The 22,963-nt window shown below is 36.4% G+C and overlaps 2 long non-coding RNA genes across 3 annotated transcripts; one reads left to right on the forward strand and one right to left on the reverse strand.

Annotated features, from left to right (window-relative positions):
• Positions 1-17,236: 17,236 nt before the first annotated feature.
• Positions 17,237-19,515, reverse strand: LOC128803608 (uncharacterized). 2 transcript variants are annotated; one of them, XR_008435771.1, is made up of 3 exons: positions 19,426-19,515; positions 18,321-18,415; positions 17,237-18,222 (listed from the first exon to the last, which is right to left on the reverse strand). It is a non-coding gene; the product is annotated as an uncharacterized LOC128803608 (long non-coding RNA). The 2 variants fall into 2 exon arrangements; XR_008435772.1 differs by having other exon boundaries at positions 18,321-18,505; positions 19,426-19,482.
• A 254-nt stretch (positions 19,516-19,769) lies between these two features.
• LOC128803610 (uncharacterized) lies at positions 19,770-22,299 on the forward strand. The gene is made up of 3 exons (XR_008435774.1): positions 19,770-19,854; positions 21,255-21,360; positions 22,203-22,299. It is a non-coding gene; the product is annotated as an uncharacterized LOC128803610 (long non-coding RNA).
• Positions 22,300-22,963: the final 664 nt, after the last annotated feature.

A 22,963-nucleotide genomic window follows, 5' to 3' on the forward strand; every position in this document is an offset into this window, starting at 1 on the left:
TTTTTCTTGTATCCCTTCACTCAGAACTAACATTTGTAAGGATCAAAACTCAAAGATGCTGTCTTCAGAAAACAATTTACTCCTTAGTACAAAAAATGTATGAGGGTTTATAAGAAAGCTAACTGCACACACAAGCAAAAAGGCAATATTAGGTGTGTAGGTGGATCTGAAAGTAAATGAGCTGTTAGATTATTTGCTGCTATATAGGCTATGTACATTCAAAACTCAAATGCCCTCAGAATCTTTTAGCAAATAATCCCTAACTAAGTGAAAATAAATCCCCTGCTTAAATTTAATCTGTTGTGTGTTAATGAAATCTAACAGGGAAAAAAGAGAAAATAACAGCTCTCCACTCAGCTGGGTGTCTTCTCAGAAGAATATTTCAAGAAATGCTATTCAGTCTTTTTCTGTCAGGTACTGCTCTATAAATATGAATGATATTCAGAAAACTATTCTAGTAATTAAATAAAATTTTGGATTTAAAACAAGCTTATGTGATGATGGATGTAGCTTTACTTCCAGTTTTCTTACTTAGATTTGAGCCTGCTGCTCACTGAACAGAAGAAGACTGGTATTGTTTGTGGGAAATGTAAAAATTAAACTCTTCAAAATCTCTAACGTAGCTGTATAAACACATAAAATTAATAAGATTTTGATCCATACTACAAAAATTTATATTTATTATTAATACCTTTGATGTGGCTGGTGTTTTTCTCATCTTAATAAATTCAAAATATCCTGAATATTTATTTAAACCTAACCGAGTTCAATTCCATCAGCTGTTCAATCCTTATTACATAGATATATATGATACACAATTTTAAGAATATTATTAAACAGTATCATAAGAGTATCTTAAATGTAATGACTGAAATGAAAAAAAAAAAAAAAAGCATCAAAAGTTCCATGTCTGATCTCTTTTTCCTAAGACAACCATCAGTGTTACTTCAAGAATATAAGTACGTAGTAGAAATAACATCTCATGCAAGATCTGTGTCTAGCTTTAAAATTAAGTCACTAAAGACAAATCTTTTTACATTCCCACCAAAGGAAAAAAACTCACCAAACAACACTGCATCAATATTTCTTTTTACCAGCCATACGCCAAAGCATGATTGAAAGCTACGAGCTGGTTTCTTAGACTTTGCAAAGCTTGATCGAAGTGTGAAAGCAAGCAAGAATAAAAAAGTCACTCACCCAGCTCCCTTCCTACTTCAGAAGACAGTAATATAATAGCCCAGAAATAAATCAAGCATCTTGGCAGACAATGAGCTTCAAGAATCATTGATCATTCCTGAAAAACACACCAAGAAAGGACAGTTGGTTTGTAACAACCTCATATGCATGTTTCTGATCACAAACATTCCTTCCTATAAGCAGAGGTGAGAAAATAGGCACCTGCTCTCAGCATCTAGTAAATGTTCGGTTGATTACCAAAAAGTCTGTCAAAAATGTACAAATCCTGTTTAATCACTTTTACCATTAATGGTCCACAAATAGTGGGAAAACTCCAAGACAGAAGGTTGGGATGCTGAATATTCAACATCTCTTAAACATTTAGTATTGAGCAAATTTTTACTGCCTATATTTCTCCTGGGATTAAAGGTTTTATTGATGCACTGCAGTAAAGCTCCGAATGTCCCTGAGTCCTACTGGAAGCAGCACATTGCCACAGGATGCATCTGTGCACTTAACTGGGCTGGTGTCATAGGTGTCCATTACACCTCCAGTTTAGATAACATCTTGACAGGTAGTTATCTAAATTTAGCTATCTAAAATACTAAACTGAATCCAGCCCTCTGGATTCATGTTAGCTGCCTAAACATAGGTGTCCAGTGTCTTTGGATACATCTCTGTACCTAGCTATCTGAAATATTTTCATAGCAACAGCACACAGGATGTAGGAACTCCTCACACAGGTAAGCCAAACTCTTCCAGAATGGGGAATGGCAGATGGGTGGAATGCCTTACATCTAAGGGAGTACTGCACATTCCCATTTAAGGAACTGAGTTCTGCTGCTTCTCTATATAAGATGCAGAGTCCCAGCTCTCAGATATTCCTTGACTTAACCTGCTCAATCATTTTCTAAAGGATAGTGTAGCACCTCTCTTTTTTTCCAAGGTTTTCTAATTTAGTTTTTCTTTTCAGAGCAGTTTAAAAGTCATTTTGAGCAAACAAGTACAACACACATCTCTACTACATTCCTGTGCTACATTTAGCCAGATGGAATTATCCTTTTCCCCTCCTTTCCCAGTGCCAACCCCATTGTTGACAACAGTGCCAGCCTGTGTAATGAAAAGTGCTCTTTCTGCTGCCCACCTGGGAAGAACAGTTTGTAGACTGTGCAACACACCACAGTAAAATGATGTTATCAGGCTTACATAGTCAGCCTGTTAATATTCTCCATTTTGTGCTAAGTTGAGGCATACTCAGATGAAATCCTCCTGGGGGCTCGGTGAAATCTCCATGAAATCTCCACTGCAAGTGCATGACTCACAGCACGAGGAAAACCATAAGGCACTAGCACTCTGTCTGCTCCAAAAGTTCTGCCTTCTCTGCAAACAGAACCCTGCCAAAAGCAAATGTCCAAAGATCTGTGAGAGTTAATCATAGTGTCCATGATACTCCCAAACTGATGTGTCTTGAATGTATTAAATAATTACAAAACACAAGGGTATTAAATTACTAACTCCACTTCAGCATACTGAGGATTTTTTGATGAAATAGCATCTTAATGCTTAACATTGGCAAAAGGGTTAATAGAATACGAAACAGAGAACAAAACAGTGTTATGTCCATGTATTAATCCAGTATGCTCTTGTTTCTTGAATAAGATGTGCATTCCTGATGCTGTCTTACCTCAAGCAAGGTAGACTAGATTTTAAAAAGTGTCAAAAAGAGCAGTAAGTAAAATCAAAGGGCTTGAACAGTTTCTGTACAAAGAAATGTTAGTGAGGTTTAAATACCTTGAAGATAAATGCTTTCATCAATGATACAGCAAAAGTGAAGAAGGAGCTATTTACTGAATTTTCATAGTATGAAGATCGGGGAGCACACTGTTGAAATTTCAGACAGAAACTTTAAATACAAAATGTCATGCATCTTAACTGAAAGATATGATATAAAGTTAAATTGTAGAAGTTTTGCTGCAAAATTTGTGGATTCTGAAAGTTAATGTGAGATTTCAAAGTATGAATAGACTACAATATGTCTGAAAGATGGCGATGGGCATAATACCTAGTTGAGGAATTCTCTGAAAAAAAGACTGCCAGAATTTATAAAATTGCCTTATTCTTGTGCTCTTTCCTAAATATCAAACAATCATTGCCATATGCAGGATTTAAGGCTAGAGGAATCCAACACATCAATTGTTACATACTTGTATAAATACAGTAAAAGTTAGTGAATGGAAAATGTGGCAAAACATTGATTAACAAAGAAAACACTATTTTCATCTCTTTGTTACTTTTCTCAAAAGAAGGAAAATCAAAAGCTTTCTTCAATAAGCACTCAGGTGTGTCTCTTAGGTACAAAAAATTGAAGCTTCTAAGCCTTAGTAAGAAAATAATAGAGATTTGTGCTATTGAAAGAGAAGGTCTTTCATAGCAGAGCTTACGGGCACCTCACTAAATATTAAATCATGAATTTTAGGCAAGATTATTTCCTAGCACACTTACCTCCATAAAAGAAAGCACTGGTTTACTTTATCCATTATCTGCAGAAGTGAGTGTAATTTCATCCCTGTAGTTTTAGCCCTCTCATGAATCAAGTGACTTTTTTTTTTTGTTTGTTTGGTTAGTTTTTTGTTGTTTTTGTTTGTGCTTGTTTTTGTTTGTGCTTTGTCTTTGTTTTGTTGTTTATTTTTTTTTTTTTTTTTATCACCAAGTTCAGGCTATTATTCCATTGGCTGGATAAACCTCCACCAGGGCAAATGATATGAGGTAGCTTACATTTTGGATATAGGCCAACCTATTGAGATTTTTTAATACATAAATAAGCTAACATCCAACTCCTGCCAATCACACAGGCCCAGGATTCTGTACTGGAATTCTGTATGTTGAGATTTAGAAAAATTGAGATATTTTCCCTAAACAGTAGCCATCAACACAGCTAGTGATTACAAATTCAGTTCTTTTAGAGAATATAAAATATTTTTAAAAGCATGAATTAAAAAAACAAAGTCAGATAAACAAGTTTTATAAAAGTAATTACTGTAGAATGAAAAGCGGATTTCCAACAGCCAGCTTGCCTATAGGAATAAAATATGCTTCAGCATCCAAGCTCTTCTGAGTGATTTACTTAATCAACTAATTGAAGAGGCATGACAAAGACAGATATTTGATCCTATAGTTCACGGTTCATAATTCTTTGCTCTCCCCCTGGTGTCCTTTGCACAATACCTCATACACAGTACCATGGTTCTTCAAGATATTGCTCAGGGCATTAAAAAATTTGTATATCAAGTCTAGACTTCTGGCATGAGTTAAAATTCACTTCTGTAGTTGCTATGAATGAAAGCAAATAACTCCAATTAAACACACCAATGTAGGCAATGTGCTACCTAATTTGTTTTTGAAAAATCCTATCTGCCTGTTATAATGAACGAATCACTATGTAATTGGGATGAAAGGATGTTGCATCCTGGACTTTGGGTTTAGGTCAGGGTTCTGATGTGTCTTAGCAAATCCTGTGTATCCCCATGTATCCCCCGGTTTTCCCCCCCTTGCAGTACCCGGTTCCCAAGCTGCCTGACCATGTGGCCTGGCTCCCGTCCCTCCTGTGGGTCCTTTGCTGCTGTTATCCCTCCCCCCTGGCCGGGGCCACCCCGGCCCCCGGCGCCACCCCTGCCACTTCCCCATTGGCTCCTGCCTTCCACACCACACCCCCGCACCCCCGGGAGTGCCCGGGGCCCTGGCACCATCCGTGCCGTGCCCCTATTGGTTCCCTGGGACCGCCCCAGGTCCTGGTGCCATCCCCTACTGCATCCCTATTGGCTTCCCCAGACCACGTGACACCCCTCGCTCCTCCCTCCATAAAACTCCCACGAGGCCGGGGCTGGGCGGCCATATTGTCCAACTCAGGAATTGGAAGCACATCAATAAAATGCTCTCAGCTCCTGCTGTGGGGAATTTGGTCCTTCCTTCTCCCCCTTTATCAAGGTCCCTCGCGCGCGGTGGTAGAAGTGGCCAACCCACCTTCCCGGAGCCACGGAGCCCGGGAGCAGCGGCGGGACCAGGACCGGAGGAGCCGTGATGCGCCACCGGGCACGGCGGCTGCTCCGGACCCGGGAGAAACACCAGAATGCCGCGAAAGGACAACACTGAGAATACCAAATAGGATTTTAAGGTTTCTGTGTCATTTGTATTTGTGGTTTTATGTATATCTTCATTAACAGGAAAATGGTATTTCCAAGGTGTTCTGAGGTATTTCTAATCATTAAAAAGCCAAATAGAACACCATACAAGAGCTTCATAAAGAGATAAAAGCATGGGGGAAAAATAATAAAGGGCAAAAGTGAATAAAATGTGAAGATCAGCAAAATAACAATATGAATTGAATGTACCACAGTGCTTATCTGTGACCCATGTAATTCTACTATCTCTTGAAGGTAGACTCCTACCTCAGACTGTAAGAACTCAAATGTTGGTCATACCTCATATAAATAATGCAGATGTCATGGCTGTATACAAGGAGCTATGTGCCCTAGGCTCCTCTTAAAGTAAATGTGAAGTCATATCTGAAGCTTTTATCTTCAAACTGTGATGTCTAAAATAAGTCAAATTATTCAAACCAGAAGGAATGTGGGATATTTATCTTGTGTCTTTCAAGATGAAATTCCAGTACTACATTGCAGAAATTTTTCAGCTTCTCTGGGTAACCTGTTCCAGGACCTTACCATCCTCACAGTAAAGAATTTGTTCCATTTTATGTCTTGATTGTAGTTTTTTTTTATTTAAATCAGCTGAAGACATGCACACATACCCAGTCCAAAAAGCAACAGAAATGTAGAGTTCTGGCTCTCTCTTCCCCCAGACAGGATTTTATAGTATTAGCTGGGCAAATCAGTGTCAGCATGGAAGAAATTCAGTTGCTGTTGACTCAGTGTTAGTTATTAATATATGATATTGTAGAGTCATGATTCAGCAATGGGAAATTGGTTTGGATTTGCATAAAAACATTGTGAAAAATGGAAGAAGGAAAGGAGAAGATGCTTTTGTAATCATTCAAGGTTTGGAAACACTTGATTCAAATTATGCAAGACGTTTGGATTATCATCTAATACTTATGAATGGCAGATGAATGAGCACATGATGTTAGGAAGAAGAAGAAAAATTACAGCTTTTCTTTTTTAGAGAAAATTAAAATGCCTCCACAGCAACAAAATCTATACATAGTGTAGTTTTTTTATATTTTCTGGAGAGAAAAATAAAAATCAGCACAACACAGGTGGAACCCAAGGTGAAAAAAAGATTCTTTATTTGGAGCATAGAAAGAAATTTATAAGTATATATATTAGTGTATATATATATATATATATATATATATATATATATATATATAGTGTGTGTGTGTGTTTACAGTACATATAGTATATGTGTACTATATATATTATATATAGTGTGTGTATATATAGTGTATATGTACACAAATAATATATATATGCATTATATATAATATATACACATTATACACACACACACACATATATATATATATATATACACAAATATATATATATATATATATATATAAAATGAGCAGCAGTCAAGGAAGAAGGAAATACATATTAAGCTTTAGCCTACTGGTTTTCTTTTATCATTTAATTGACTGGAGGGATCACAGTCAGGAAAAGCTGAAATGAAAACTCTTCCTTAAATTCATTTAAATGAATGGATGTATTTCCATTGATGTGTTTTGGCTTGGGTTGGCTTTGTAGCTGCCTCTAAACAGTCCAGACCTTTCAAGAGCCAGGATGAGTGCAGGCATTTCAGAAGATCTTGTCAGTCCTTCCTCACCTTTAATGTGAAACTCTGGTCCTGTTGTCTTTGAAGTTAATAAGAGAGAAATTATACTTTTCCAACAATGTGATGCATCCAAAACCAAAAAGCCATGAGTTTTCTTCTTAGAAGGCTAAAAAAACCAGATAACCATAGGAGTTTCCAAAAATATTTCTCCAAACTTGTTGCCAGCAGAAGAAGAATACAGACAAATAATTTTAAGCATATTATTGCTTTTAGTTAAAGAATAAAGCAAAATGAATTATAAAGGAATTAAAGAAAATTACACAGTTTTTGACATTTTTTCACAACATCAGGTATTTTATTCTGTCTCAGCCCTTCTCTGGAACCCCTTTAGAACCTACTTATGCTCTGCCCTTCTCTGCTTTATTTTGCCCCTGGGACAAAAAGCTTTCCTTCATCCTTAGTTGCTGCAAAAGACTAAAGCAGATCAAACAATTTACTTGCTTTCTTTTTTTATAACTTTCTAGCTGCTCTGCCTTGTGAATCCCTGATCAGCCCTACAAGCTGTTCTCTGATCCTTTCCAAATGACTTTATTGCCAAGGTGACAAAACAATTCTCCTCTGTGGGATTTAACTTATTGTCAGAGCAATTATGTTTAAGTGATACATTTTAAGCCTGTAATACTTCTGTTAGCCCTGGATCAGAACCCTTTATGATTTTAGTTAAGGTTCGGGCTAAACTACTGCAGGAAAGCAATGATTGTCTTTGCAGTAAAAATAAAGTTTGCAATTTGTCAGGCAGTAGCAGAACACTTAGTCTCAAAAATGAAATCCACACACTGTGCAGATAATGTCCTCAAACTGTTGCACTAACTGAGTAAAAGCATATTATTGAGGTGAGAGGTTTATTTTTAGTCATTGTTTCAGCACAAGGTCTTGGGCAAATACTATGTTGGAAAAAAAAAAAAAAAAAACAAGGGAAGATTATGGCTGCCAGCTGAGAAGGGAGCAATACAAGAAACACAGGATTGATTCTTTCTGAAGGAAACGTTTCCTGTTTCACTAGACACTCATTCCTTCTGCTAAAACAGGAATTATTCTACAGAAACTACAGAATGAAGAAACAGGGAAACATTTATAAAGTGTTGCTAATAAGCTCAGAGACATGATGTAAGTATCATTAATATTCACTATTCATTTTGGTCTGATAACAGGAGTTAATGAATGAGATCCCAGGGCTTGGAGGGCCTCTACTTCTCCCACTAACAGCGTGCACAGGAAGCACTTTAGGAAAGAAGCCCAAGGAACTTCAGGGGCAGAAGATGTTTCCATATCTTTTTATAAGGAAGTATGGGCTGCATTCTCAGCCATATTTCAGTTTCAGTATAAAAATATCCTGGAGGGCAGTCACTGAATTTGGGCCATATTTCTTGTGCAAAAGTTATACTCCCTGAATTTTCTTCCCTTTTTTTCCCCTTTTTTTTTTTTTCAACAAACCTTCTATTTGTCTCCTAGAAGAAAACAACAGCTCCATTTTGATGTTTGAGTAACAGACATGCTTTGGCTTCAGTTCTACCCTTTTGTTGTGATTTAACCTTAGTTGACAAGTAAACCACACAGAACCACTTACTCATCCTGGGGATGGGTTATAGAATGGAAAGGGTAAAAGTGGAAAACTCATGCATATATAAAAAAAAAACAGTTTAAAGCAAAGTCTATGCACACAAACAGGGCAAAACAAAGAATTCATTCCCCACTTCCCATCGGCAGGAGGGTGCTTGGCCATCTCCAGGAAAACAGTGCTCAATCATGTAGAATGGTGATTTGGAAAGACAAATGCCATCACTCTGAATGTTCCCCCATTTCCTCCTTCTTCCCACAGCTTTATATGCTGAGCATGATGCCATATGGAACATCTCTGTGGTCAGTGGGGGTCAGCTGTCCCAGCTGTGTCCCCTCCTGCCTTGACTCTTTGTGAGAACTGCTCAGCACTAGGAAAAACATCCCTGTATTATCACTGCTGTTTTCAGCATAAATCCAAATCATAGCCCCATAACAGGTACCATGAAGAAAATTAACACTATCCCAGCCAAAAACAACATATCTTTTAACATTCAGTAGTTTTTTGTCCCTCCCAAAAAATCATTTTTGTCTTTCCTATGAAGCAGTCATTTCACACTTGAGTGAAAACGTGCCTTCAATCTTTGATTTTTATTTGTTTATAGACAATGCTTCATTTTCCCCTGTCTTGGTTGGCTTTTTTTTTCCCATTATCTGGCTGTAGCATACATCAATCTTCTTCCCCATCAGATTTTTGGAGGTAAAGGTCTCTTATGTACTTGTGGGGTATCTAAAAAAAACAGTCTAACTCATGGCTGAGTCCATTGGCACTTCTATAATTCAAATAATCATTATAATACACGTAAAGAGAGAAGAAAAATTTAGATAATCTTTCTTGAACTCAAAAAGCAAGTAAAACCATAAAAAAAGCAAGTAAAACCGTAAGTGCTTCCCCATTCCCTGGGGAAGTTTCATTAGGTCATGTCCTAAAGGTATAAATTGGTATAAAAGCGAAATGTCTGTGGGTTTATGTTACATTATCTGGCCAAATAAACCTTTCATTGCTTCTGAGAGTGCTAAAACAATTGTAAAACTGTGTAAGTTACCATGCTGTTTGAGAGCTCTCTTATGGCTGCTTTTCTATTCTAGTTCAGTTCCTTGTCTTAACAAAACCACAAAATTGATATGTGAAAAAAGGAATTAAAAAAAACATGTAAGATTAAATTTGTATCTTTGTAGGAACTAGAAATATCTTGTTCATTTAATTGAAGATATTTCACATATCATCTAATGAATACAAAATCAATTCATTTTTCTGTGAAGAGTGATATGTACTCATTTTTGAAATGCAACCTAGGCCCTTTTCCATTTCCATTTCAAGGATATTTTAGACTCAACCTTTTATCATAATTTCATACTGGGAAGGTACAAAGGATTGTCTGAGTCAATAAAAGACTATTCAGGATAATAGACAAAACTTTAATAACTCAGTGATGATAAATCTTATTTTAAAAGACAGAGATTATTTGACCTGAATGTGCTAAATCTTTAGTATGATGTGTGATTCAGTTAATATGCTCCATAGGAGCTAGTGATCTCCTCCCCATGCAACAATCTTCTTTAATAAACCTTCAGTAAGATATACTTGAGAGGACTGCAAATTTATAAGCCCTCTGTAAAGACTTCTGGGAAAGAATAGCACTGTCTCACTGTCCATCTACTTCCCACATGGAAGATATCTAAAATGGATGAGCAGAACCTTATAAATTAAACATGATATAAGTGTAGTAGTGGCAGAACCCACAAAAGCTTACCAACCTGATTTCCATCTTAAAACTACATAGTCATATATTAAATCCCACAGATTAAATACTGATAGTTCAAAGCACCTTTCATTGCAGAAAAAATATTCTACAGTTGTCAGAACGTATGATTTTACATCTCCATCTAAATCAGCTCAGTGATATTACACTCAGAGCCATGATAGTTTTCTAGAAGAATCACTGGTCTCCTCAGAAGAACCCGTTATTGTGTTAAGCTGTTAAATAGTCACATGCACTTTCTAAATAGCCAAGAATCTATTAATAAAAAGTAGCAGTCTATTAATTTACTGAAATAGTAAATGACTCAGACATACAGCAGTACAAATCAGAGAACACAATAAATGCATACCATTGCCATGTATGTGCTAAGGTAGTGATTTATAGCACTGCAGAAAGGAGAGTAAACTTACTATCATTCTGTATATTGACTGCTTTTGGCATCTGAACAGAGCTGCAATAGCTGGCATCAGTGTGAAAAGCAGCAGCAAAGTTAATTCTGTGTGTATACACACCCCCAGAGGAAGGACTGATTGTCTGTGTGATTTTTCAAGAGATTACTAGTAAAATACCATTCTGTTCTGATTGTATAAACTACACTTTCCTCCTAAAAGCCAGAGTTTAAGTTTTCTCAGAGCTTTCAAATGATGTATTTAGTGGGGCTGTGGGGTTTTATTTCTTCTGGAAGCAAGAAGTAATTTTTTTACAATTACAACAGGATATACTTCATAAATGAGAGTGATTACAAACCTCAAAGGTTTGCCTATATTCTATTAGATGATACAGAGAAGATAAGATTTTAAAAAGTTGTGACATCAATATGTTTATGATACATTATTTTATCTAATGCAATCTAAGATTTGCATAGCATTCAGGAAGTAATCAAAAGAGATGAATGGGGATGCAATGGATAAGAAAATAAGATGACAAAGCTAACAGAGCTCTGCAGAAAAATGCAAGGCAGTAGCCAATGCCTAGAAAAGCAATGAGTAGCAGAAGAAATTTCCTCAATGACTAATGTAGGTCAATCATCCAAGTCACCCTGTAATGCTTTCTCTTTGAGATTTTAAAGTTTAAGTACCAAATCCAATGTTTTTGAGGGATTCTGCTGTCACATTGATAAAAATGAATGGACTTTAAATACTGACTGAGCACATAGCCAACTTTTCCACTTCAAATTTAATTGTACTTCCTTTACACTTTATGCATCATTGTGATGATTTATATGTCAAAAACTTAAGCACATTTAGTGTAGTCAGTTTCTCTTCTACCAAAATTCTGCTTTAGTTACATTTATGTGCATCTTTCATGCATTCACCTTCTACGTATATTTTTAAACTGTGATGATAGTAACTTCTAAAAGATGTAGAGGGTTAAAACTTCACTGGCAGGAGTAATGTCAGTAAAACCAGGACCCAACTCATTTACAGCAGAACTTTGCACAGAACTTCCACAGAGTAGTGCTAAAATCTTCATAGGGTCTTCATAGGCTTCACAAGAGCCCTTGGTGTTTCTTACAATGAAGAGTTTTGTAGGGCACCTGAGCTTTCACTACAGAGAAACGCCTTCACTTGCCCTTCAAATATCTTGCAGGGGAAAATACAATCAAATAAATTTGAGTTGTGAAGGGCGCTGGGTGGAAGCACCCAAAACCTCAGGAACAACATGACCTCACGGGGTCATTACACATCAATTTAATAATATAACATAAATTTAAATAATATGTTTTGGACAAGTTTTAGTGTTTTTTAGGGTGACTAGGCACTCCTCTATCGCAGTCAAACAAATAGATGCATATATTTTCTTTATTACTTTCTCTCCATTCTAAAAGGGTGTTTCAACTTCAGACAATTTTAGGAAGACTTCATAGTATTACCTATATAAAAAAAAGACTTTTAAAATATTTTGTTAAACTACAAAATATTATTTAATGGGTTTTTATTTTAAATAACTGAACATTTTCATTAGAGTTCAATTGTAGGCATGACCAAAAATCATATTTTCTTGAATTTTATCTTCCATCCAATAGTACTTCCTTGAAAATAGATTTCAAGATAGGAGAAATATAAACTGAATGCTGTATGAAAAATAATTATTAACCAACTACTAACTTATAAATCAGATTCCTTAATATCCCTATACTGAGTATCAATACTTTTGTCATTTTGCCACAGGTTGTACTATACTTAATTATCTCTGTAAAGAAGACAGATGGTCTGTGTTTTATGAGCTCTCAGCTTTCTTTTCCCTTGATTGACCATGCATGCCAATATTCACAAATTGTAAAACTCATACTCTCATTTTTCTTAATTAGCCTCAAGCAAAAATAAATCATGGCTTTGGATTCTTTCTTTTTTTTTTTTTTTTCTTTTTTTCCTCTTCTCATATAACATTAAATTGCTTTAAAAAATTTTAGAAAACTCAACTAGACTTCTGTTGCATCTCGGACTTTGGGTTTAGATCAGGGTTCTGATGTGTGTTAGCAGATTCTGTGTACCCCCGTGTATTTCCTGTGTTTTCCCCCCGTGTATCCCCTGGGTTTTCTCCTCTGCAGTAGCCGGTTCCCGGGTTGCCTTACCATGCAGGCCCAGCTCCCATCCCCTCGTCCCTTCGTCCCTTCCTGTGGATCCTTTCCTGCCGTTACCCCTCCCCCGTGGCCAGGGTCACCCCGGCCCCAGTGCCAGCCCCTGCCGCATGCCCAGTGCCCTCCCCCCCGGGCCATGTCACACCCCTTGCGGCTGCAGGGCTGCCCCAGGCCCCCAGCGCCGCCCCTGCCGCCTCCCCACTGGCTCCTGCTTTCCACACCACACCCCCGCAGACCCGGGCCCGGTGCCGTCCCCTACTGTGTCCCTATTGGCTTCCCCAGACCACATGATACCCGTCGCTCCACCCCCAATAAAAGCCCCATGCGGCCAGGGGGGGGCGGCCATATTCCCCCATACAGGAATGGGAAGCACACCAATAAAATGCTCTCAGCTCCTGCTGCGGGGAATTTGGTCCTTCCTTCACCCCCTTTATCGAGGTCCCTCGCGCGCGGCAGTAGAAACAGCTGACCCACTTTCCCGGAGCGCGCGGAGCCCGGGAACAGTGGCGGGACCGGGATCTAAGGAGCCGCGGTGCCCTGCCGGGCACAGCAGCTGCTCCGGAGCCAGGAGAGACAGCAGAACGCCGCAGACTTCAAATTTTACAAGAAGTCCCTGGAAAGTCTATCAGTCTGCTATGTCTATAGTATCAAGTATTATAAGAGGTAATATTTTTCTTTCCAAAGCACTTCATATACTGGTCTTTTACTGCAATAACTAGTGATATTTACTGTACACAGGGAATCAGTCAGTGCTCAAGGATCTTCTGCTAGTTCCCTTTAGAAACCACTCTTTTATACATACTTTTTTTTCTACTTCCATGACTATCAAAATAGATTTTTCATTGGATGTGCTCCATCACATTGCACTAAATGTAGGGTCTTGCATCATGAATGCACAGATAAGTGTAAGCAACTCTAACTTCAATGTGATTTAAATATCTGCCTGCAGTAACACACAGATTAAAATATTTCAGTGTAACATATTTTAATATAAATCACTGCTGTCTAATCTAGTCCTGTGTGAGTTGTCCCCTTAAATCTTAAAATTCTATCCCTTAACTTTTAATACTGTATGGCTTTTGTTTTCTGCTTTTCTATGAGAGGTGCAACTGTTTGGTATATAGGTCCACAGGAGGAATGGTAAACAGACAGCAAAGATCCAAGACATGACTATTGGGGAGGGGGAGTTTTCCACTACATCATATATAGCAAGATAATAGCTGTCATGTTCATTATTTTGCTGTACTTATGACTAAACTAACAAGCAACAATGTTATGGTTATTATGAATAAGTGTAGGATGTATATCTGATTATAAATGAAGGACCTTTAGGTTTTTAAATATGTCAATGTAACTTTCATAAAAAATAAATAATTTACAAAAAGAAACCTGCATTTTTACATAGTTTAAACAAGCTACTCTATATTTTCAGTACACCACCCGGGATTATCCCATTTGCCTTTGTACAATATTGTTTATTCTTTTAGTATATGTAAATTGCTTTTCCTTCTTCACTGAGAGAATGTGATCTACCCTGTTGACTATGCATCCATTCTTCCTTGTGCACAGTGAAAGCTATGCCTACCCATGGCTCTTTCTCAGGCCTCTGCTTCTTCTCTGTCTTCAGGACAGAGGCAGTGCTTGGGAAATTTGTGTTATAAAAATGAAAACTAAAGCTTTTCATAGGTAGAGAAGATTTTTTCTCCTCATGCTAACTAAATAGCTTCTGAAAGTCATTTTTTCTTCCACTGGTCTGAATCACTTACTGTTTGTTAATGTAAGACAGAGGAATGCCAACACACCTGAAACACCTTCTCATTCTCTCCAGTCTTTCCATACATGTAGCAACCACACTGAATGGGATCCTGATTGGACTAAAATCTTACATGTCCCCTCAATACCTTCATTCAAGCTGCAAGAGCCTTTACACATACCTTCAATCTATTGTGCTTTTTTTTTTTTTTTTTTTTTTTTTTTGATAAACAGAAAATAAAAACTGTAATTGAGAATACTTTGGCAATAGGAAACCAATTATGTTTGCTCCACTGCAATCCTAACTATTCCAAGTGATCTTTACAGTACTTTGCCATGATGACCCAATGTGATTCTATAGGAGTCATTTGCTTTATTTTATGACTATGTACTTGGGGAGTCTGTAATCCACACATTGTGACACAGTAAATTCTAACTCATTTTGTACTTTGAGCTATTGCTATCTATCTGGGCAATAGTTGCTGTACTTGAAAAAAAAGGACAAGATATAATCCCGTGCATATATGCACAGCAGGTATGTATATTTAAAATTGCTTTTAAAAATAGCTGGCATATATCTATAATTTTTTTCTTTAAGCAAAATGGACTATTTCATTTTATTCAAACAATTCACTACTCATCCAAATGACAGACTCCTTCTATCTGCAGACTGCTTTAGAGATTTATTAATCCAAAAAATTGCATAAAACAATCAAAGTAATATTTTAACTGGAGTAATTATAATTAGCAGTGATACACGTAAATGACTGAAATCATAAGGACATGTTTTGTGACATGTAAAATGAAAGTAGCCTCTGTTCAAGTCTAACTTGATTTCAAAAATACTTAGTGACGCACACTTTTCTAGTACTAAAAAAGATATAAAATATTTCACCTTAGCTGACTCTTCATGGTTTTTCTCAAATTTTTGGACATAAATATGTGTTCTGTGGCCACCTGGATCTTATGTGCTCCCTTCTAAAAGCACATGATTTTATTAGACCCAGAATCAATGTATTTAAAAAGTAAAAAGAATCACCTTTTTGTTCAAATTTCTCTGTTTCTAACAGATCTACCAATCACATAGTTCTTTAGGTCTACTCTTCTCCAGCCCTTTCAAGATTACCCTACAAAAAGGTAGTCCCTAACACATGATGTCTTATTTTCCACATAGGCTAACACTATTAATTTCAGTTACTGTCTCAATGATTATATCTCTCCTTAATAAAGAATTATAGTCCCTTTCTATGACACAGTGAAACACACAGACAAAATGGTTATTGCTAAGCATTGTTAGACCTGGTCCTGTAGTTGTGAAGCTGCACTTAAGTGAATCCATGATTGGCCGTGTCACAGGCAACAAAGAGGAAGCCACACTGTGAAGAGGGTTTCTTAATACCTCCCTCCTCTGATTAGCACAGGAGGAAATGAGGATTCTTTCACTTTAGAAAGGGGGAAGGCAGAAAATGCCTAATTTAATGTTAGTTTGCATTTTGGGATATGGGGGAAGAAATTACATCCGTTGGGTTTGGTAGTGTGAGTTCTACTGAATAGGACAGAGGAGCTGAAAATAGTGGAAGTCAATGTATCTGTAAGGGGCGGCTGTGGATCCTTTGAGCAGAGGTTCAAAAGTGCCCTGCCCTTCTGTCTAGAAGAAAGGACAAGCCAATGGCAGCACCCTTGCAGTGAAGCAGACATAAAGATGTAATTGGAGAAAAAGATTGTCACCTTCAAAATGCATTCAATATAGTAAGGGTTTAATGGTACTGGGCAAGCACAGCATGGGTCTTTGGATGGTTTCAGCTTCATTAGGCTGCCAGGAGCTGTAGATAATTATTGAGGTGGCAGGAACTCCTCATCCTCTACACTTTCACTCCTTCTAGCTGAGTGTCAATAGTCATTTCTTGCTTATACATTCCTCCATTAGGCAGGAACCAACAAAATTAAAAAGTATTGACAGTGTGCATACCTGTTGCACAACCAAACACTTAATAAGGCAAATTTCCCACCCCTATGTCCACCTTTCCCACAAGCCCTGGTTTTCACATACAGATGCCAGAATTCATAGGCCAGATGAATGTCAGGTCCAACCCAAAATAATGATTTCGTTCTAAGGAGATCCCAACACACCCCAGATACATTTGTCTGCAGGTCACCTTAGTTTGAGGGACAGGAAACAAATCACTGTGTTTTGTTTTGGTTTGGTTTGGTTTTTTTGGTTTTTTTTTTTTTTTGGTTTTTTTTTCTTTTGATTTTTTTTTTGTTTTGTTTTTTTTCCAAAGAAGAAAAGAAAACTAGAGTATGAAAGCCCGAACTACTCTGCTTTCATGTTATGGACCTTCCTTTCCAAATATTTACTACTTGTATAATAGTTCTGCAACATTAGTATACTCTTTTCCTTCTCAAGTAAGGAATTTAAAGAAGATGGTATCAGGCAGATAATGTGCACATTACATAAGAAAACAAAAGCTTCTTTTCAATGCATCTAATATATTTTTAGTTTTTATTCTATTCCTGCTGTCTAAGAATTTCAATTCTTGTGTTAGAGGTCCAATGCTGCTAGATATTTCAGAATTAGTAGTGAACTCCCTTTAGAGGGAAAAAGGGTTCTTTTACTGTTTGCCTTGCATTTTAACTGTAAAGCATTTGTGATTAAATAGATTAGTGTTATTTTCTGTCTGCTTTTCCAGCTAAAATCTCTCAAGGTGTTTCCATGCCAAGTGTGATCTTTTGTAATGCATGACTTTTCCCAGCTTCTCTCATTGCACTTTTCTTGTAGCTACTAAAAATGTAATTTGGATTTTTTTTAAGGCAAATGTAAATTTAAATTTTCACCCTAGAAGACAGGAGTGAAATCTGTTTTCTACAGTGCTTAATTTATCATTAGACAAAGACTGATTAAGTTCCAGCATTTGCTGATTTAAAGCTTGAAAATGAAAACCTGGGTGGCTTTTTTCTCCTCAGACTAAACAGAATTATTGTTGACTGGATAATTAACTATGGCTATTGTGTCTGAAGCTGAAATATCTGCCTGCAGCTGCAGCTGAAAATGTTTTCTCTAAAATAGATTGATTCCAGGGATAATTATCTTGGATTCCAAATAAAACTAAATTAAAGCTGGGCGTGCAGTATTTTTAAATGTATAAAATAACATTGTTTTAGATTTTTATAGATCACAGGCTCTGCATCAAATAATTCAAGAGAGAAAGGTGCAATCCTTGTTCAATCAAGTGTCAGGGTGGCCATTACAAGAGACACAATGACACGGAATTTTATGGTTGCCGTTCAGTGACTTAGACAAAATAGCAATTACTCTCAAAGACTTTCTCAAAGAGAGTTACTCAAACAAAAGGCAGTCTTCATATCACTGTGCTGTGATTTTCCAGTCCTTGTCAGAGCTAGTACCTGTGAACCACATTCTGCTTCATTATGAGGTAGCTGTAGCTGGTGTACTGGTTTCAACCTCATAAAAACAGGTTATTTGGACAGCTGCATGGTGAAGAAAGGAACTGTAATTATGAATTTTAACTTAGAAAGAGTGTTCTGGGGAAAAGAGAGTATTTAGAAAAGGGTTAGAGTCATTGTAGTTATATGCTGCACTGCTAAATGAAAGAGAGACATGAACACTATCTGGTACACACCTACATTGCTTAGGGCTAGTTTCCTTTAAGGCAAATTTCATCTGGAGATGACTAGTGGAAGCAGACCAAAACTGATCTGTGGAGTGGGCCAACACCTAGGCAGACAGACCAAATCCGAGTCCTGTGTCAAAGCCTGCCCTTGCACATCAGTTTAGCAGTATAGAGGTATGTCCATCCACTACTGCCTGTGGATGTAAATTCAAAGAGGACACAACTATAAGGTCTGACCAAATGTAAGCAGAAGATAGTTGAGAAATTACCAGAATTATTATATTTGTGGACATGCATTAAGAAACAATGCATACCATTTTACTCTTCCTTCAGCTTTTTTCCTTACATAGAACATCACGAGGAATCCCACGATTCCCCTATGTTGAACTAGACCAATTGTACCTACAGGTTAATGACTAGGCTGAAAGGAGCCAGAGAAACCTAATATGTATTAATTTAGAGTTAGCTTTCAGATATAGACAAATACATTTCTATGGAACAAAGATCTTGGCTTTATTTTGCAGATGAAGAAATTACAAGTAATGCTGTAGTAGGAAAGAGTTAAATAAACATAAATCTATGGAACCACTGTATATTGGATGGAAATAATTTTAAAAGAAGCTAGCATAATATTTTATTAGCTAATTTTAAAAATAACAGGCATGACTATTCTCTTGGTTCTGACAGCCATTTTTATAATAGACATTTTTAGATAACCTTTTTGATAAAATTCAGAACACAAAGACACCTGTGCTTAGGCATCTATGAATAAGTTTTTACCTGAGACTTAAATGTAAAAATATTCATTACAAGCAGTGGATATCTGGAAATTTTTATCAAGGATCTAAAGCAAAAACTCCAGCACCAGTGAGAAGCCATTCCAGCTGGCCTCTGGTTGCTATTCCCTAAGGGTAAGAGTCTCCTCTGTCTCTTAAATGACATTAAGTTCTCAATTAAAATATCTCAATGTAGCATCAAGTGTGACTTGATGTGCCTTTGTGTGACTTGAATCATCCTGGTGATGACTGAAGCCATACCTTGTTGAGTAGTATTGAGAAGTCTGGACTTAGGGCATGTTGTAACACAGGTCACCTATAAGGCAAATAAGTCCTACCTCTAAATTTTCTAGGTGTAGGCAACTAAATCAAGCCTCTTGTCAATACAGTTGATGGAACTGCCCACACATAGGCATCTAGTGCTGTTTAACACATCCTGAGGTGTCCCCACTGTCCCCATTGTCTCCTGTATGCCCCAAGGTGTGTCTGCAGCTGTAAGATGATGCCTCAGGATCTCTATGATGTCATAGATGACACCAGATCCCTATGTTTAGTCAAGCAAATAAAGCCCCAAAGAGCTATTCCTCTCACCCTAAAACAGATGTCTGGTGACTGGAGAGCTGAGTCATTACCTAGGATGCAATAATTGCACTGGACATGGTTGAGCTTCAATTGTCAAGAAGAGTCACCTTGTGCTACCTGCAATACCCAGCAGTACTCTCGGCATATACATGGGACTGGCCTGTTTGACCCAGCTAAACATACAGGTGTTTGCATGTGGTCAGCCATATCTAGGTGTCTCAAGCTGCAAATTCTATCCTGCTCTGTATAATACTTAATACTGAACATTTTTAATATATAAAGTATAAAATTGAATTATTTGAATCACAATATTCATGAATATGAATTATAAGCAAATGTTTATCTTGTCTTCCATTAAGCAAACAGGTGGAGAAATCTTAATATAATTAAAATTGCTCCAGATCCCAATTAAATCGCAAATCACTTTCTTTTGTAAGAGACCTTTTTTTGGTTTTTTTTTCCCTGTACACAGCTGCACTTTTTGATTGCAATCAATTACAGTCTTTCTAAAGTAATTTCTAAATCACTATTGGATAAACTTCAAAAATAAGCCTTGCAATGGCACATAGCATGCATAAACAGTAATTCAAGTGAAACTGTGCTTAAAAGATTGACTTCTAAAATATGTGTGCAAAATAACAAAGTGACAGTGTTAATTCAGCGTGGTACAGCAATATGCTGGTATCATGCATGCAGTATTGTGAAGCAAATATGCTAGATAGTAAAATGAATCTTTAAGTTTTTGTCATTTCAAAAATTACTTGTTTGTACAATTTACATCATGGTAATTCAAAGGGGTTTTTCTACATTTTATCATTCAGTGGGTAGGATTAAAGTCACATTACAAAGCTGGAATTTGCTGTCTGAGAAAAAGATAAAATTATTTTAAAACCCATATATTTTACACTCCAGTAGTTGCATAATACATGAAGAATAAATTTTAAAAGATTAATTAACTACAGCAAGGAATTTTTTCTCATGGCTTTATAGAAACTAACATAAAAAATTACTTTGCATGAGGTTCTTCTCACATTTCAAAAAAAACCATTTTCAACATTAGTATATCTTCACTGCATTATATCTCCAAAGAGACACCAGTGAAGATGAGCATTCAGTACAAAACTCTGGGTGTTTGAAATAATACTAAAGATCCTTAATAGGCATTAGATAATTTTACAGAAAAAGTGTGGGTTTAATAACAAACTTTATTAGTATGAAGGTGGATGTATACACTTAATTTCCATGAGTGTATTCCTACCTGTTTTTTGAAGTCTAGATAGACATAAAAAACTAAAATTAATATTTTCTCTGACATTTTGAAAACTGTAACAAAACATTTCTTCACCGCTTCTTGCTATCAAAGCTGCTAAAGAAATAAAAATCATTAATTTTCAACAACATATGTGAAATTAAATATTCTTCAAAATATTTCAATACATGTTGCAAGGAAATGTCTTAGTTTTCTTTGCTGGACAAAGCAATCTTCCTTCAGAATCAGAGTTACAGGCTAAATTTATTTCTTGCAAGATTGTGCAAGAAGTACTTTCAATGTGTTTTAACACTATTTACTTTTGCTTCTCTGAAGAGAACATTTACATAGTTCCAAAACATGATTGTTAATGGGTTTGATACAAGCATGCTATGGTAGGACTCAGATGATGCATATGACACAAGAAGATTCTTCTGACAAGGTGAATTGACTGAAGCTTCCGATTACCATTCTCTGTGCTGGCACTAGTTCTGGTATTTAAGGACTTTTCCTAAGAATACTTTATCAATCTTCACTACTTCAAGGAAAATATCAAAGTGCTTCTATCAAATTCAGGAGCTTCATTTTTATTAACCTACATTTCTTAGATTTCTGTCAGGTCCAGTAAGACTCTGATTATAATTTTCCTAAAACTTTTTTCTCTAGTATCATTGTATTATCAATATTTTCAACAGTAAGATTCAGAGTACATATGATTTTTTTCATTTATAAGAAAATCATATGGCTACCTTATGCCATTACTTTAATGTAAAATAATGTAAAGGAGAATGCAAATCCATGGAACTCAGAATGTAAATGAGAAGCCAAAATAATGTGCTTAACATTTTTTAAGTTTTTGTCTGAACTTTTACTAATCATTCTCTATCATTTGTTAGATTTCATTAGATTCAGCATCAGACAAAACATGTTTAATTAATGACATATCCAGGTGCAAGTCTTGATTTGAGATATTCAAGAAGTTTTTATAGGTTGTCTGAATATTCAACAAAGTTTACAGTGCACAAGAGCTTTGAATTCACAAGGAAGTTACTGAAATTCATATGCAGAGAGCCACACACCTTGTTTCTAAAGCATTGTGAAAACTATTTTTTTTTCATTATATTTCCAGATAATTCTCAGTATTTGATATTATGTTTGTCCTTTTATCCACCACTGAAATTCCAAGGAAAGGCTCCCTCACCATCTGGCATTCTTTCCCTATATGTCTGAGGAGAAAGGCAATGTTAGCAGTCTCTCATCTTCTGATTTTCCCTCCCTAACCAGCAACCATTTCTTGGTATGAAATAATAGCGCTTCTGGGGAAGATGAAATGGAACAGGAACACCAGATGAGGAATGGCTAATGAATAAGGCTCATAAAATGTTTCAGAAACAAAATAAATGATCTAGGAGGGAGAAGAATGAGGCTCCCATTGATTTTCTTATTTTTCTGTGGTTTTGTTTGTTTGTTTATTTTTTTTTTTCTTTTAAGTCTTCTTCTGGGGAAGATCAGTCTCTGCTTCTGATTTATAATGCCCTGCTTTCATTGGAACATCTCTGTGGCAGAATTAGAATAGTGTGAAAGAGCCTTGTAAATTAAAAACCTTGAGTTCAACATGCTGATAAATTCTGCAATAAAGTTAATGTTTGTTCCATTTCTGGTTCTACTGTAGAAAAGTATAATTATCTCTATTGGCCTTAGCATTTCTGATTTTCATTATTCAACTTATTTTGTTTACATCAAAAAACAGAACTTGCATCGTTACCAGAAAAGCAGCTTGAAAGTATTTGCATTTGCATAAATAATAGTTGGGTCTTTCAGTATCAAAAACTGAGGATTATAAAACAACCTGTAATTGAAATGGTCCTGCTAAATTACTGACCCCTCCAATCATTAATCACCTTGATATTAAAACAGGAAACTCTCTATAAAGAGAGACATTTCACACCTCTCAGGGTGATTATTTCAAGATTACATTACTCTAATGCACCTCATACTTTTATGAGCATGAAAAATATGATAAAAAAGATGGGCATTTCATTTCC

This window comes from Vidua macroura, chromosome 2 (assembly GCF_024509145.1).
Source record: "Vidua macroura isolate BioBank_ID:100142 chromosome 2, ASM2450914v1, whole genome shotgun sequence".
NCBI classification, from domain to species: domain Eukaryota; kingdom Metazoa; phylum Chordata; class Aves; order Passeriformes; family Viduidae; genus Vidua; species Vidua macroura.